The following is a 13,680-nucleotide window of genomic DNA, read 5'->3' on the forward strand; positions in this document are numbered from 1 at the left end:
TTTCTCCTCCTGAGCTGGTGATTATAAAGGCTGTGGTAGCAGTGTTACTTATTGTTGCAGTGCTAGCAGGGAGAAGAGGCTGAATGGCTACCCCATGTCTACTGCAACCGCTCTGTTGTTCGACAAAATATTGGATAATATTTTTTATTCACTTGTGAGATGTGGGTCCCTGGCTGGGCCAATATTTATCGCCCTCGTCCCTTGTTGCCCCCACCTTGAGAAGGTGGGGGTGAGCTGCCTTCTTGACCCGCTGCAGTCCATGTGCTGTGGGTAGACCCACAATGTCCCTGAGGGAGGGAATTCCAGGATTCTGACCCAGGAAGGAACGGGAGATATATTTCCAAGTCGGGATAGTGAGTGGAGGGGAACTTGCAGGGGGGGGGGGTGTTCCCATGTACCTGCTGCCCCTTGTTCTCCTAGATGGAAGTGGCCGTGGGTTTGGAAGACGCTGGAGAGACGTTGTTGAAAAGTATGCCTCCTGCTCCTCAGAGCCATGCTTTTCCAGCACAATACTTTTTGACTTTGGAAGTTGCTGTATTACCTCAGCTGATGACTGGAATTGAGCCTGTACTGTTAGTAAAACTCTGCATGGTGAACCAGCTGTCTAGCCAACTGAGTTAACTGCAATGTCCCTGTCCCAGTAGTATACAACATAACAATATTTAGGAGAAAGTGGGGACTGCAGATGCTGGAGAGTCAAAGTCGAGAGTGTGGTGCTGGAAAAGCACAGCAGGTCAGGCAGCATCCGAGAAGCAGGAGAGTTGATGTTTCGGGCATTAGCCCTTCACCAGGAATGTGGAGGAGGAAGGGGGCTGAGAGATAACTGTAGGGGTGGAGACAAGGTTAGCTGGGAAGGTGATAGGTCAGTGGGGAGGGTGGAGCAGATAGGTGGGAAAGAAGACGGACAGGTCAAGAGGGCGGTGCTGAGTTGGAGGGTTGGGTCTGGGATGAGGTGAGGGGAGGGGAGATAAGGAAACTGGTGAAGTCGATGTTGATGCCATGTGGTTGGAGGGTCCCAAGTCGGAAGATGAGGCGTTCTTCCTCCAGGCATCGGGTGGCTTGGATTGGCGGTGGAGAAGGCCCAGGACTTGCATGTCATTGGGGGGAGTGGGAGGGTGTTAAAGTGGTCAGCCATGGGGCCATGGGGTTGTTTGGTGCGCGTGACCCAGAGATATTTCCTGACACGCTTGGCAAGTTGGCGTCCTGTCTCCCCAATGTAAAGGGAGACCACACGAGAGCAACGGACGCAGTAAATGAGGTGAACATCACAATATTTGTCTTTTATTTTTACAGGTAGGAAGCCTTTGAGAACGAGGTGGGTGGTCACAATGTTGATCGAGCTGAGGAATTTGAATAGCTTTCATCTCTTAGCTACTTTCGCCTCACAATCGTGGGGGATGTGCAAATCTTACAAATTGTTAAATCACAATTATTTTTATCAAGGCTACAGTGTCCTTTTTCTGATGAAGTGTACTGGCAGAGGAGGCAGTGTTGCAGATTGTCTTTTAGATGAAGGCGAGTGAGGAATCCTCAGAAGACATTTGAGATTATTTTGTTGGAAAGTTGGGACCAGGCATTAAAAACAAAATTGTTGACAAGTTTCCCATCTGTTATTTCACCCCATGGCCAACAGATGGCGCCACTGGGGATGGTGGTGGCCCCCTCTGTTGGTGGCAGTTAAGTACAGCGCTTCACTTGAAAGCAAATTAAACATTAAAAATATTCAGTCAATAGATATTTCAGATGAGCCTGTAACTAAAATTGACATGTTCCTGCGGATCCAGAGATATTCCCTGAAACGCCCATCAGTTGAAATGCCCATCAGCCATGATTGAATGGCAGAGTGGATTCGATGGGCCGAATGGCCTTACTTCCACACCTATGTCTTATGGTCTTATCCCTGTCAAATATTGATACACTGCCAGGGAACTTCTGTCTTAATTTGAAATTGCTCCCAGGATCTCCCCAAATGATCTGAACTTCAAATACAATCTCAGCCACAATTGACAGCTACAAAAATGAGTACAGGTCACATTATCCTAGTTTTAATGCCAGTGGTAAAGCCTTTGAACGATTTGATTCCCTGAATGGACGCTGTAAGTCTTTGCATTTATATCTTTTTGAAATTAATTATCTTGATTTTTATCATTGTTGTAACCTCGCTTGGATTATAGTCATGCGATTTGCACTTTTTACAATAACTGCAGATATCATGGAATTATTTATGTTGTACTGATTTTCATTCTGTTGACATTTAGAGTCTCGTTTTGTTTCAGCACATTGCTTTCTGCTGTGATAGTAATGGGAGCAATTTAATTTCCTTAAGTAGTTCAAGGGGTGCGCACTTTGGTTTTTCTTATATAGCTAATTGACAGAAATAGCACGTCGTGCCCAATCTGCCACAATGGTCAGGGTAGCGCTTCCTCCTGGCTGAATGCTGTTACTGCAACAGGGATTTGTTTTAAATGGATTTGCTCACGTTCACTGGCAAAATGTTCCTTCTCTTGGTTATGTAACCCATGACAAACAGGCTCCAAACGGGATTTGCATCAGACGGGATTTGGAATGGAGGGAGGGCGGATGGAAGAGTCAAAATTCTCTGTGAAAACTAGGAAAATCTTTTTCAATTTTTATTTCTAGATTAGATTAAATTAGATTACTTAACAGTGTGGAAACAGGCCCTTCGGCCCAACAAGTCCACACCGACCCGCCGAAGCGCACCCACCCAGACCCATTCTCCTACATTTACCCCTGCACCTAACACTATGGGCAATTTAGCATGGCCAATTCACCTGACCTGCACATTCTTGCACTGTGGGAGGAAACCGGAGCACCCGGAGGAAACCCACGCAGACACGGGGAGAATGTGCAAACTCCACACAGTCGGTCGCCTGAGGCGGGAATTGAACGTGGGTCTCTGTGCCACTGTGCCGCCCATTTCGAAGTATCATTTGGCATTTGTCAAGATCCCACCTCAATGTTGAGCCATATTATAGCATATAGTACATATACACAATCCTTTATCCGAAATCTCAAAGCTCCAAAATCTGAAGTTTTCTTTGTGGAATATTTGACTCTGTAATAAGGTTGTTTAGCATGCAAACAGTTAACCCGACTCCACACCCACTCCCCCCACGTCACTCAGGTGTGGTGTGACAGCGTGGCCCAGCACTAGCAGATGTCAACTCTGTCTCAGTGCTCGTAGTACTCACAGGTGCGTCTGCTGTTCGGTAAGATTTTTAAAATTCCACCATGAAACCGTCACTTATTCCAAAATCTGAAAAATTCCACATTACGAAAACCAGCTGGCCCCAATGGTTTCGGATAAAGGATTGTGTACCTGTATAAAGATGACTGCACTCTGCACTCTGATATCCCTTTCTAATAATGGAAATAGTTCCGCTTTACCCAATCTGGGATCATATTTGACTCCACTCCAGTGGGTTTGACTGCCTCTGGCACAAATGAGATTCTGTTCCTGTATTGCACACATTGTCATCGGAGCCTTAACTGTAAACTCATGAGAATAGAGAAGATGCGGGAATGTTTAATGTCCCTCCCTTTCCCAGATGTGCCCACACATCAGTGGATTTTGCTTTGAGTCTGAGCTTCAGTTTATTCCTACATTCCTGTGAATTCCTTCCCCCTGCTGTCCGAAAGTTCCTGTTGAATCTTCCCTTCCAGGCAGTGTGTACCAGTTCACAACTACTGGGTCAAATTCTCCTCCACTTCCTCTTCCCTTCCCCTCCCCACCCCACCCCTCTGGTTCTTTTCCTGATTCCCATCAATCCCGTGTCCCTCTGGTGACTCAATTCAAACCCTCCAACCCCCTCAGGGATTCTGAATGTCCTGATTCAATGTCCCCCTTGACCTTCTCTGCTCGCTCCATAGATAACAATCCCAACCTCTCCCAGTCACTGTCCATAAAACCTGAAGACGCTCTTCCCAAATCTATGAACCAAGCCTTGATCCCTGAGATGCCCACCACTCAGCAGGATTTTTACAGGGTTAGAATTCGTCTATCAGTTTATGTCGTTCACAGATTGATTAATTAATTTTCACAGAAAAAGGTTCCTACAAGTGAATGCATAGAATTTTAAAGTCAAACGGCCTGTGATATTATGACTACCTGTAATTTGTATGGATAGGGAGTGGTATGTATGTATGAGCAAGAGTGATTTTAGCTCTGTATTATGTAATTGGGGATTTACTGCTTATCTGTATAGGAACTGTCTTACACTGGCTAAAGGGTTTAAATCTTTCACATATCTAAATAAACGAGTGAAGTAAGCAAAATGTCTATCCCTCTGATCTCTGCAAACAAGATGTGATGGAAATTGATTCTCATGTTGGGAATTGTTCGATTCTGACAATCTCCTGCATCACTCACTGCTACTTTCACATGTGTGAGTCTGATCAGGTGTTGATGAACACTGGGTCAGGAACATAAAAGACTCCAAGCACAGAGGCTGGGATTCTTACAGCAAGTTACTCACCTTCTGACTCCCCGTCAACAAGGCACAAGGCAGGAGGGCGAGGGAATACTCCCCACTTGCCCCTGGATGGGGGCAGCTCCAACAACACTCGAGAAGCTCGACACCATCCAGGGACAAAGCAGCCCCACACCCACAAACATCCCCTCCCTCCCCCCACCGACGCTCAGTAACAGCAGTATGTACCATCCCCTTAATCCCCCGGGCACTCAGTAACAGCAGTGTGTACCATTCCCTCCCTCCCCCCACCGACGCTCAGTAACAGCAGTGTGTACCATCCCCTCCCTGACCCCACCGACGCTCAGTAACAGCAGTGTGTACCATCCCCTCCCTCCCCCCACCGACGCTCAGTAACAGCAGTGTGTACCATCCCCTCCCTCCCCCACCGACGCTCAGTAACAGCAGTGTGTACCATCCCCTCCCTCCTCCCCACCGACGCTCAGTAACAGCAGTGTGTACCATTCCCTCCCTCCCCCCACCGACGCTCAGTAACAGCAGTGTGTACCATCCCCTCCCTGCCCCCACCGACGCTCAGTAACAGCAGTGTGTACCATCCCCTCCCTCCCCCCACCGACGCTCAGTAACAGCAGTGTACACCATCCCCTCCCTCCCCCCACCGACGCTCAGTAACAGCAGTGTGTACCATCCCCTCCCTCCCTCCACCGATGCTCAGTAACAGCAGTGTGTACCATCCCCTCCCTCCCCCCACCGACGCTCAGTAACAGCAGTGTGTACCATCCCCTCCCTCCCCCCACCAATGCTCAGTAACAGCAGTGTGTACCATCCCCTCCCTCCCCCCACCGACACACAGTAACAGCAGTGTGTACCATCCCCTCCCTCCCCCCACCGACGCTCAGTAACAGCAGTGTGTACCATCCCCTCCCTCCCTCGACCGACGCTCAGCAACAGCAGTCTGTACCATCCCCTCCCTCCCCCTACCGACACTCAGTAACAGCAGTGTGTACCATCCCCACCCTCCCTCCACCGACACTCAGTAACAGCAGTGTGTACCATCCCCTCCCTCCCCCCACCGAAGCTCAGTAACAGCAGTGTGTACCATCCCCTCCCTCCCTCCACGGACGCTCAGTAACAGCAGTCTGTACCATCCCCTCCCTCCCCCACTGACGCTCAGTAACAGCAGTGTGTACCATCCCCTCCCTCACCCACCGACGCTCAGTAACAGCAGTGTGTACCATCCCCTTCCTGCCCCCACCGACGCTCAGTAACAGCAGTGTGTACCATCCCCTCCCTCCCCCCACCGACACTCAGTAACAGCAGTGTGTACCATCCCCTCCCTCCCCCCACCGACGCTCAGTAACAGCAGTGTGTACCATCCCCTCCCTCCCCCCACCGACGCTCAGTAACAGCAGTGTGTACCATCCCCTCCCTCCCCCACCGACGCTCAGTAACAGCAGTGTGTACCATCCCCTCCCTCCCCCACTGACGCTCAGTAACAGCAGTGTGTACCATCCCCTCCCTTCCCCCACCGACCCTCAGTAACAGCAGTGTGTACCATCCCCTCCCTCCCCCACCGACGCTCAGTAACAGCAGTGTGTACCATCCCCTCCCTCCCCCCCACCGACACTCAGTAACAGCAGTGTGTACCATCCCCTCCCTCCCCCCACCGACGCTCAGTAACAGCAGTGTGTACCATCCCCTCCCTCCCTCCACCGACGCTCAGTAACAGCAGTGTGTACCATCCCCTCCCTCCCCCCACCGACCCTCAGTAACAGCAGTGTGTACCATCCCCTCCCTCCCCCCACCGACGCTCAGTAACAGCAGTGTGTACCATCCCCTCCCCCCCCACCGACGCTCAGTAACAGCAGTGTGTACCATCCCCTCCCTCCCCCCACCGACCCTCAGTAACAGCAGTGTGTACCATCCCCTCCCTACCCCCACCGACACTCAGTAACAGCAGTGTGTACCAGCTACAAGACCCACTGCAGAAACTCACCAAAGATCCTCAGGCAGCACCTTCCAAACCCACGGCCACTTCCATCTAAAAGGACAAGGGGCAGCGGTTCAAGAAGGCAGCTCACCCCACCTTCTCAAGGGGGGCAACTAGGGACAGGCAACAAATGCCGACTCATATCCCAAGAAATGGACGTTCCGACTGTGGCAGTCCCTCAGCACCGACCCTCCGACAGTGCGGCGTTCCCTCAGCACCGATCCTCCGACTGTGCGGCGCTCCCTCAGCACTGACCCTCCGAGTGCGGCACTCTCTCAGCACTGACCCTCCGACAGTGCGGAACTCCTTCAATGCTGGTGCCAAGAACTGTGGTTTGGATTCTGGGCTCATTTCCATGCTTTCAGACTCCATGTCACCCAACGTTTTGACACGGCGGGGAGGGTACCTATCTGTGGTTTTACTGATTTCTGCCAGGCCTTTGACTCTCAGCGGGACCTCAAACTGACTTGATTCTCTGAGACAGCTTCAGATCTCTGTCCCTTGTATCTCAAAGTGCCCTTGTAGTAATGCTAACTCCACCATTGTCCTGTGATTTCAGCTAGTACTGCAATATCCCCAAACCATTCAAAGCTGTACGTAGAGTATTGGAATGTTGGATTAATGTAGATAGATGGGCAGAAGAGCCTGATCTGTGCTGTTTGAGTCTATGACTATTGCTACATCTGGTTTCAACTGGTGAACAGTGCTGCACCCTGTGTAAAATCATCCCCTTTATTCATAAATCAATAGTAAACCCCAGTACAGTGCCACCTCTGGCTCAAAGGTGTATTGACAGTGTGACATGTTTACATAAATAATTTCCATTCTAGACAGGGTGGAGGCAAGTCCAGATCAAAATCTAGTACCATTCGTGATCCTTTATACAACAGAATCCTATGGGTCGTTCCGTACGAACAGAGGAGACTTTTAAACATTAAATTTTTTTATTAGTTTTGAAGACAACATCTTTTCTTTTGGTCATTTTCTTTACAAAATGGTTTTACAAGAAAAATCAGGGTATAAAATGGCTGATGTCATTGTAAGTTCGAGGGGGCATAAGATGCATTTTCTCAGAAAGTGATGGAAATGGTCAAACTCTCTGCTGACTCTGTACCAGCAGGAGCGAGAGCCCCAGTGAGTGTGGGAGTATGTCTGTGACTGTCACGGATCTGTTCCAGTGGTCTGGGACCCCATCTTCACCAATACAGTTACTCAGCCTTCCTCAGCCTTTCTGAGCAAGTTAAGAATGTATGTGTGGGAGCATGTGTGGATGGGGGCGGAGTGTGTGTGTGCATCTATGTGTAGATGGGTGGGTTTGTGTATGTATCTGTGAGGGAGAGTCTGTACATGGATGGGTGAATAGTGCACGTATGTGAGACTATAATCGTGTGTGGGGACAGAAGTGAGTGTGTGTGTGTGTGTGGATGGGGGGATGTGTGTGTGTGTGTGTCTGTGAGTGTGGATGGGTGTGAATGGGTTGATGTAAGACTGTAGACATGTGCGTGTTTGTGTGTGTGTGTAGATGGGGGATGTGTTTGCGTGTGTGTGTGGATGGTGTGTGTGTGTGTGTCAGAGTGTGGATGGGTGTGAATGGGTTGATGTAAGACTGTAGACATGTTTGTGTCTGTGTGTGTGTGTGTGTGTATGTGTGGTCAGATGGGTAACCAGGTCAATTTCTGAAATCTAAAATTTCTTGTTAAGGGTGTATTAAAGATTTACTCCAATATGAAAGAAAGCCACAAACCACAATTACACTCTCTGACAAACATATCCAATTCTCTCACACACTCTCACAGACATATTCAATCTCACACACATTCATACATGGATTCATGCACATAATCATGCACAAACCCACTCACAGAGATAGGGAGGGGTGTAGGGGCTGGAGGGGGTTACAGAGATAGGGAGGGGGTGTAGGGGCTGGAGGGGGTTACAGAGATTGGGAGGGGGTGTAGGGGCTGGAGGGGGTTACAGAGATAGGGAGGGGGTGTAGGGGCTGGAGGGGGTTACAGAGATTGGGAGGGGGTGTAGGGGCTGGAGGGGGTTACAGAGATAGGGAGGGGGTGTAGGGGCTGGAGGGGGTTACAGAGATAGGGAGGGGGTGTAGGGGCTGGAGGGGGTTACAGAGATAGGGAGGGGGTGTAGGGGCTGAAGGGGGTTACAGAGATAGGGAGGGGGTGTAGGGGCTGGAGGGGGTTACAGAGATAGGGAGGGGGTGTAGGGGCTGGAGGGGGTAACAGAGATAGGGAGGGGATGCAGGGGCTGGAGTGGGTTACAGAGATAGGGAGGGGGTGTAGGGGCTGGAGGGGGTTACAGAGATAGGGAGGGGGTGTGGGGGCTGGAGGGGGTTACAGAGATAGGGAGGGGTGTAGGGGCTGGAGGGGGTTACAGAGATAGGGAGGGGTGTAGGGGCTGGAGGGGGTTACAGAGATAGGGAGGGGGTGTAGGGGCTGGAGGGGGTTACAGAGATAAGGAGGGGGTGTAGGGGCTGGAGGGGGTTACAGAGACAGGGAGGGGGTGTAGGGGCTGGAGGGGGTTACAGAGATAGGGAGGGGGAGTAGGGGCTGGAGGAGTTTACAGAGATAGGGAGGGGGTGTAGGTGCTGGAGGGGGGTTACAGAGATAGAGATGGGATGCAGGGGCTGGAGTGGGTTACAGAGATAGGGAGGGGGTGTAGGGGCTGGAGGGGGTTACAGAGATAGGGAGGGGGTGTAGGGGCTGGAGGGGGGTTACAGAGATAGGGAGGGGGTGTAGGGGCTGGACGGGGTTACAGAGATAGGGAGGGAGTGTAGTGGCTGGAGGGGGTTACAGAGATAGGGAGGGGGTGTAGGGGCTGGAGGGGGGTACAGAGATAGGGAGAGGGTGTAGAGGCTGGAGGAGGTTACAGAGATAGGGAGGGGTATAGGGGCTGGAGGGGGTTACAGAGATAGGGAGAGATGTAGGGGCTGGAGGAGGTTACAGAGATAGGGAGGGGGTGTAGGGGCTAGAGGAGGTTTCAGAAATGGGGAGGGGTGAAGGGGCTGGAAGGGGATGCAGAGATAGGGAGAGGATGGAGGGGGCTACAGAGATAGGGAGGGGATGGAGGGGGTTACAGAGATAGGGAAGGGTGTAGGGGCTGGAAGGGGTTACAGAGATGGGGAGTGGTGTAGAGGCTGGAGGAGGTTACAGAGATAGGGAGGGGTGTAGGGGCTGGAGGGGGTTACAGAGATAGGGAGAGATGTAGGGGCTGGAGGAGGTTACAGAGATGGGGGTGTAGGGGTTAGAGGAGGTTTCAGAAATGGGGAGGGGTGAAGGGGCTGGAAGGGGATGCAGAGATAGGGAGAGGATGGAGGGGGCTACAGAGATAGTGAGGAGATGTAGGGGCTGGAAGGGGTTACAGAGATGGGGGGAGAGAACGAGGTTTGAAAACACGGATTACGGTTTATTGATTGAAGCGTTGACAGTACAGGACAACGAATGGCAGGAGGTAATGGGGTTCAGTGAGAGTTGGTATGCGGTGGTCTGGGGTCAGAGGTTATGGTGGTTGGTTGGGTGCAGTGGCCGGTGATGATGTTGGGGGAAGGAAGCTGGGATGTGGTGGGGGGGGGGGGGAAGGGTGGGGGAGTTGACTCCACCCAGCATCAGCAGAAATATCCCCCACACCTCACACTGCCTCTCAGTGGCAAGGCTAGGAAGGCAAACAAGTGACCGTCCAGTATCAGACTTTGACACTCCGATAAAGACAGACTCAAAGAGCTGATGGGACTCTGGCACTGTTCCCAGAGCACACTGTGTATCTGCACACAGCACACCACTTAAGCAATTCAGCTGAGTTGTCTAACAGTTGGCACTGCCACATCTAGCACCAAGCTCTGCCCCAAATCCTCAAACACAATGAACTGACTCCATCCCAGCCAGTCCCTGGGCTTTCGAGCATGTGAAATAATTTAGAGTACCACAAACAAAGATTAACATATTGCGTCGGGGAGATTCTCCCGCACTTAACGTTAAACCTAAGTGCTATTATACAGTAGCAGTGAAATCCATTAAATCTTCTGTATTCTTAAGCCATTATTGATTTGTGGAAAGTGAGTTAGCAAGGCGGGCTACACGACACAGTATCACTCGGTGAATTAGTGGTTGGAAGGTGAGACTTTCCAAAGCGGTAGAAATGTTAAAGAGATTCGCTCTCACTGTCCTTAGTCCCTGCCTCTAGGGACGGATGTGCTTTATAACACACTAGCCTTAACCCAACACAATTCAGAGAGGGGTGTGGGAGCTGGGAGACACATTTCAGATCCTTAGAAGGAAGCTGTAACGTCATGCATTTGCGTAAACGTCAGATGGACTCACCCAGCCAGGAAAAGAAAGGGCTATTCGGCCCATCCTGCCCGTGACAGCTCTTTGAGAGACCTCTCCAATAAGTCCTACTACCTCCCAGCCATTCCCGCCTCCTCCATCCTGCCAGGAGCTCCCTTGGTTGAAAGTTAACTGTTGCACCTACCCCCTTCCTGGCAGCAGCTCCCAGATATAACAACTCGCTGCAACAGCAAACCAATTCTCCTCCACCCACCCCCCAACTAACCCGCTGCGTCCATTCCCTTCATTCTCTCCAACTACCTCCGGTGACTGACCCTTCTGCCTCCCACCCCCCCCCCCAGGAGAGTAGCATTTTCCCCCTTGACCAACCCCCCAGTGACTTCTGAACACTCCAATTCACACCTCCCCCTGAACCTTTCCCAGGGGATTCGTCCCGGCATCTTTCAATGAACTGAAGACCCTCACCTCCCACTGGCACTGTCCTGGCAAATCTGCCACCGCACGTCCCTCTCTGAGGCTCATGTGCTGAGTAGTTACGGGCACAGTGCCCCCAACTCTGGATGCTCCTGTACTGGCTTTCCGACTGCATCAGAAGCACTTGTTCAACTCCTTATTGAGCTGCTCGTTGTTATCGTTTGTGCAGAACGCTTCTGTTTGGGCAATTCCACACTAGGCGGCCCGGTGGATTTGCGAGCAAAGACCCTGGTTTGTAAGAATATACATGGCTTATTACCAATGGGTCGCAATTAAGGTCTGACAGAATTAAACCTGTCTCCAAAGCACCCACCCTCCTTCCTCCAAACCCCACCCCTGCTCCCCAGAAAGCTTGCAACCTGAAGTGACAGGCAAGAAAATAAAATCAGCACCTGACCTGGTTCAAGTGAAAGCCTTGCTCATTGAGAGAACACAACGCCCACCCCCCCTACCCCACCCAACCTCTTCCAAAAGGGTCACTGAACGTTAACTCTGATTTCTCTCTGCCAGACCTGCTGAGCTTTTCCTGCTCTTGCTTCCTCCCCCCACCCCTCCAAAACCTTCCCACCGGCCCAGGAAGCTCTGGAATCAAAGTTTGGAAAGCTCAGAGACAGAGGGATTCTTACTGTCTCCCACATTTCCCTAAAACCGCACACCGCTTCTGAGACAAAACTTGAAAAAAAAAACACGGCTGAATAATGCACCAACTTAATAAGGCAAGATATTTTGCAAGAAGCGTGACTGGACTCTGTTTTTCTCTCTCCTGTTGGACCCCGAAACGCTAACCCTGCTCTCTCTCTCTCTCTCTATCTCTCTCCACAGATGCTGCCAGACTGGCTGAGTTTCTTCAGCAATTCCTGTGCTTGTTTGTTTCAGATCTACAGTGTCCGCTGCGTTTTTAGTGCACGTATTTGGAAGACTCGATCTGTTTTATCCTGGGTTAGATTAGCACCTGCCTTCCCCACCCACCCTTGCCTTTGCTTTGTGCAACTCGCTCTTTGCCCTCTCCCTGTTTCGGATTAAGAACGCCACAAAAATCCTGAGATAGATACACCTCGGGAGTTGGCACGGATGAATGTTAAGTTCCCAAATGTTCACGTGTTAAATGTTTGAGAAAAGAAGGAAAATGGCAGCCAAACCCCAGGACTTTCCCAGCCCCGCCCGCTGAATTCCCTGCAACATTTATTCCGGATGAATATACAGGTAAAGTGCTGCTGCACACCGTCCACCTCTTCTCCCTCATCCACCGCCCGGACACACCTTGGCGTGCCCACTTGCCACAGGGCGGTGGGGATCCCCAGTGGAGGGCTCTCTACGCGGGAGTCCTCCCCCTTTCTCTCGGGGATCTGGGGTGGAGGGTGCTGCACGCAGCGGTCCCCTGCAACCGCAGATTGCGTTGGTTCACGGACTCCCAGCCCAACTGCTTGTTCTGTGGTGCTGTGGAGTCCGTGGACCACGTATATATTGGGTGGGGGCGTTTGCACTCCCTTTTTGATTTTCTCAAAAACCTCCTCCTCTGCTTTTGGTTGCACTTCAGTCCCACGCTCCTGATCTTTGGGCACTCGGTACGGAGGAGGGAGGGCAGGTCTGAAGACCTCCTCGTGGGTCTGCTCCTGGGCCTGGCCAAACTGGCCATAAACAGGTCCAGGCAGCGGGCCGTGGAGGGGGTCGTTAGGGCCGACTGCCTGCCCCTCTTCCGCGGTTACGTTAGGGCCCGGGTGTCCTTGGAGAAGGAGCACGCGGTGTCCACCAACACCCTGGAGTTGTTCAGGGAGAGGTGGGCCCCGCAGGGAGTGGAGTGCATCATTTCTCCCTCCAACTCTATTGTGATTTAGTCCCTGCCCTCCCCTTCACTGTTTGATCGCACAGCATTGCCCTTTGATGTGAAGGGCAGTGCTTGTCACTGGCCACGCGGGTGTTTTCCTATCTTCCTGGTGGTGGGAATTGAATAAAAATTCGTACACCTTGTGTCTCTCACTGTGTCTCACACCTGCACACACACAACATGGGTGCTGGGGAAAAAATAAGCACTACCACAGTTAGGCGGGAGTGTGGGGGGTAAAGAAAAAGAATAATTGAGAAGAGAAAGAAAAAGAGAGAAAAAAATTTGCTGTAGTTTTAACTCCCGTTAGAGAGAGACTTGATGATGGTTTACTCTGATGGTCTCTGCACCTTCAGGCAAGGGAAGCGGACTGACAAGGAAACTTCAGCCAGTGTAGGAATTGTTGGGGTCAAATTAAAGAAAAAAGTTAGGGTCACTGATTTGTTTTCCCCATACATTCATTCACAAATGGACCAGCATTTATTGCCCATTCCTAATTGCACAGAGGCTGTGGGTCTGGAGTCACATGGAGGCCAGACCAGGTAAGGATGACAGATTTCCTTCCCTCAAGGGCATTAGTGAACCATTTGGGGTTTCCCACCACCAATCGGCCATGGATTCGTAGCCACCATCTGACCCTTA

The 13,680-nt window shown here is 51.2% G+C and overlaps 1 protein-coding gene across 2 annotated transcripts in view; it reads left to right on the forward strand.

Annotated features, from left to right (window-relative positions):
• LOC122544211 (cell surface glycoprotein MUC18) overlaps nucleotides 1–13,184 on the forward strand; it is a 34,173-nt gene extending 20,989 nt beyond the window's left edge. Inside the window, exon 8 of one of the 2 annotated variants that reach the window (XM_043683283.2) lies at nucleotides 12,039–13,184. The gene's annotated coding sequence lies outside the window, so the exon portion shown is untranslated. Of the gene's footprint in view, nucleotides 1–1,293; nucleotides 4,297–12,038 lie in introns of those variants that run through there. The other variant, XM_043683282.2, reaches the window with a different exon arrangement.
• The last annotated feature ends 496 nt before the right edge of the window (nucleotides 13,185–13,680 follow it).

This window comes from Chiloscyllium plagiosum, unplaced genomic scaffold, assembly GCF_037043375.1.
Source record: "Chiloscyllium plagiosum isolate Xiang-an unplaced genomic scaffold, Cpla_swu_hap1 HiC_scaffold_38, whole genome shotgun sequence".
Classification (NCBI taxonomy): Eukaryota; Metazoa; Chordata; class Chondrichthyes; order Orectolobiformes; family Hemiscylliidae; genus Chiloscyllium; species Chiloscyllium plagiosum.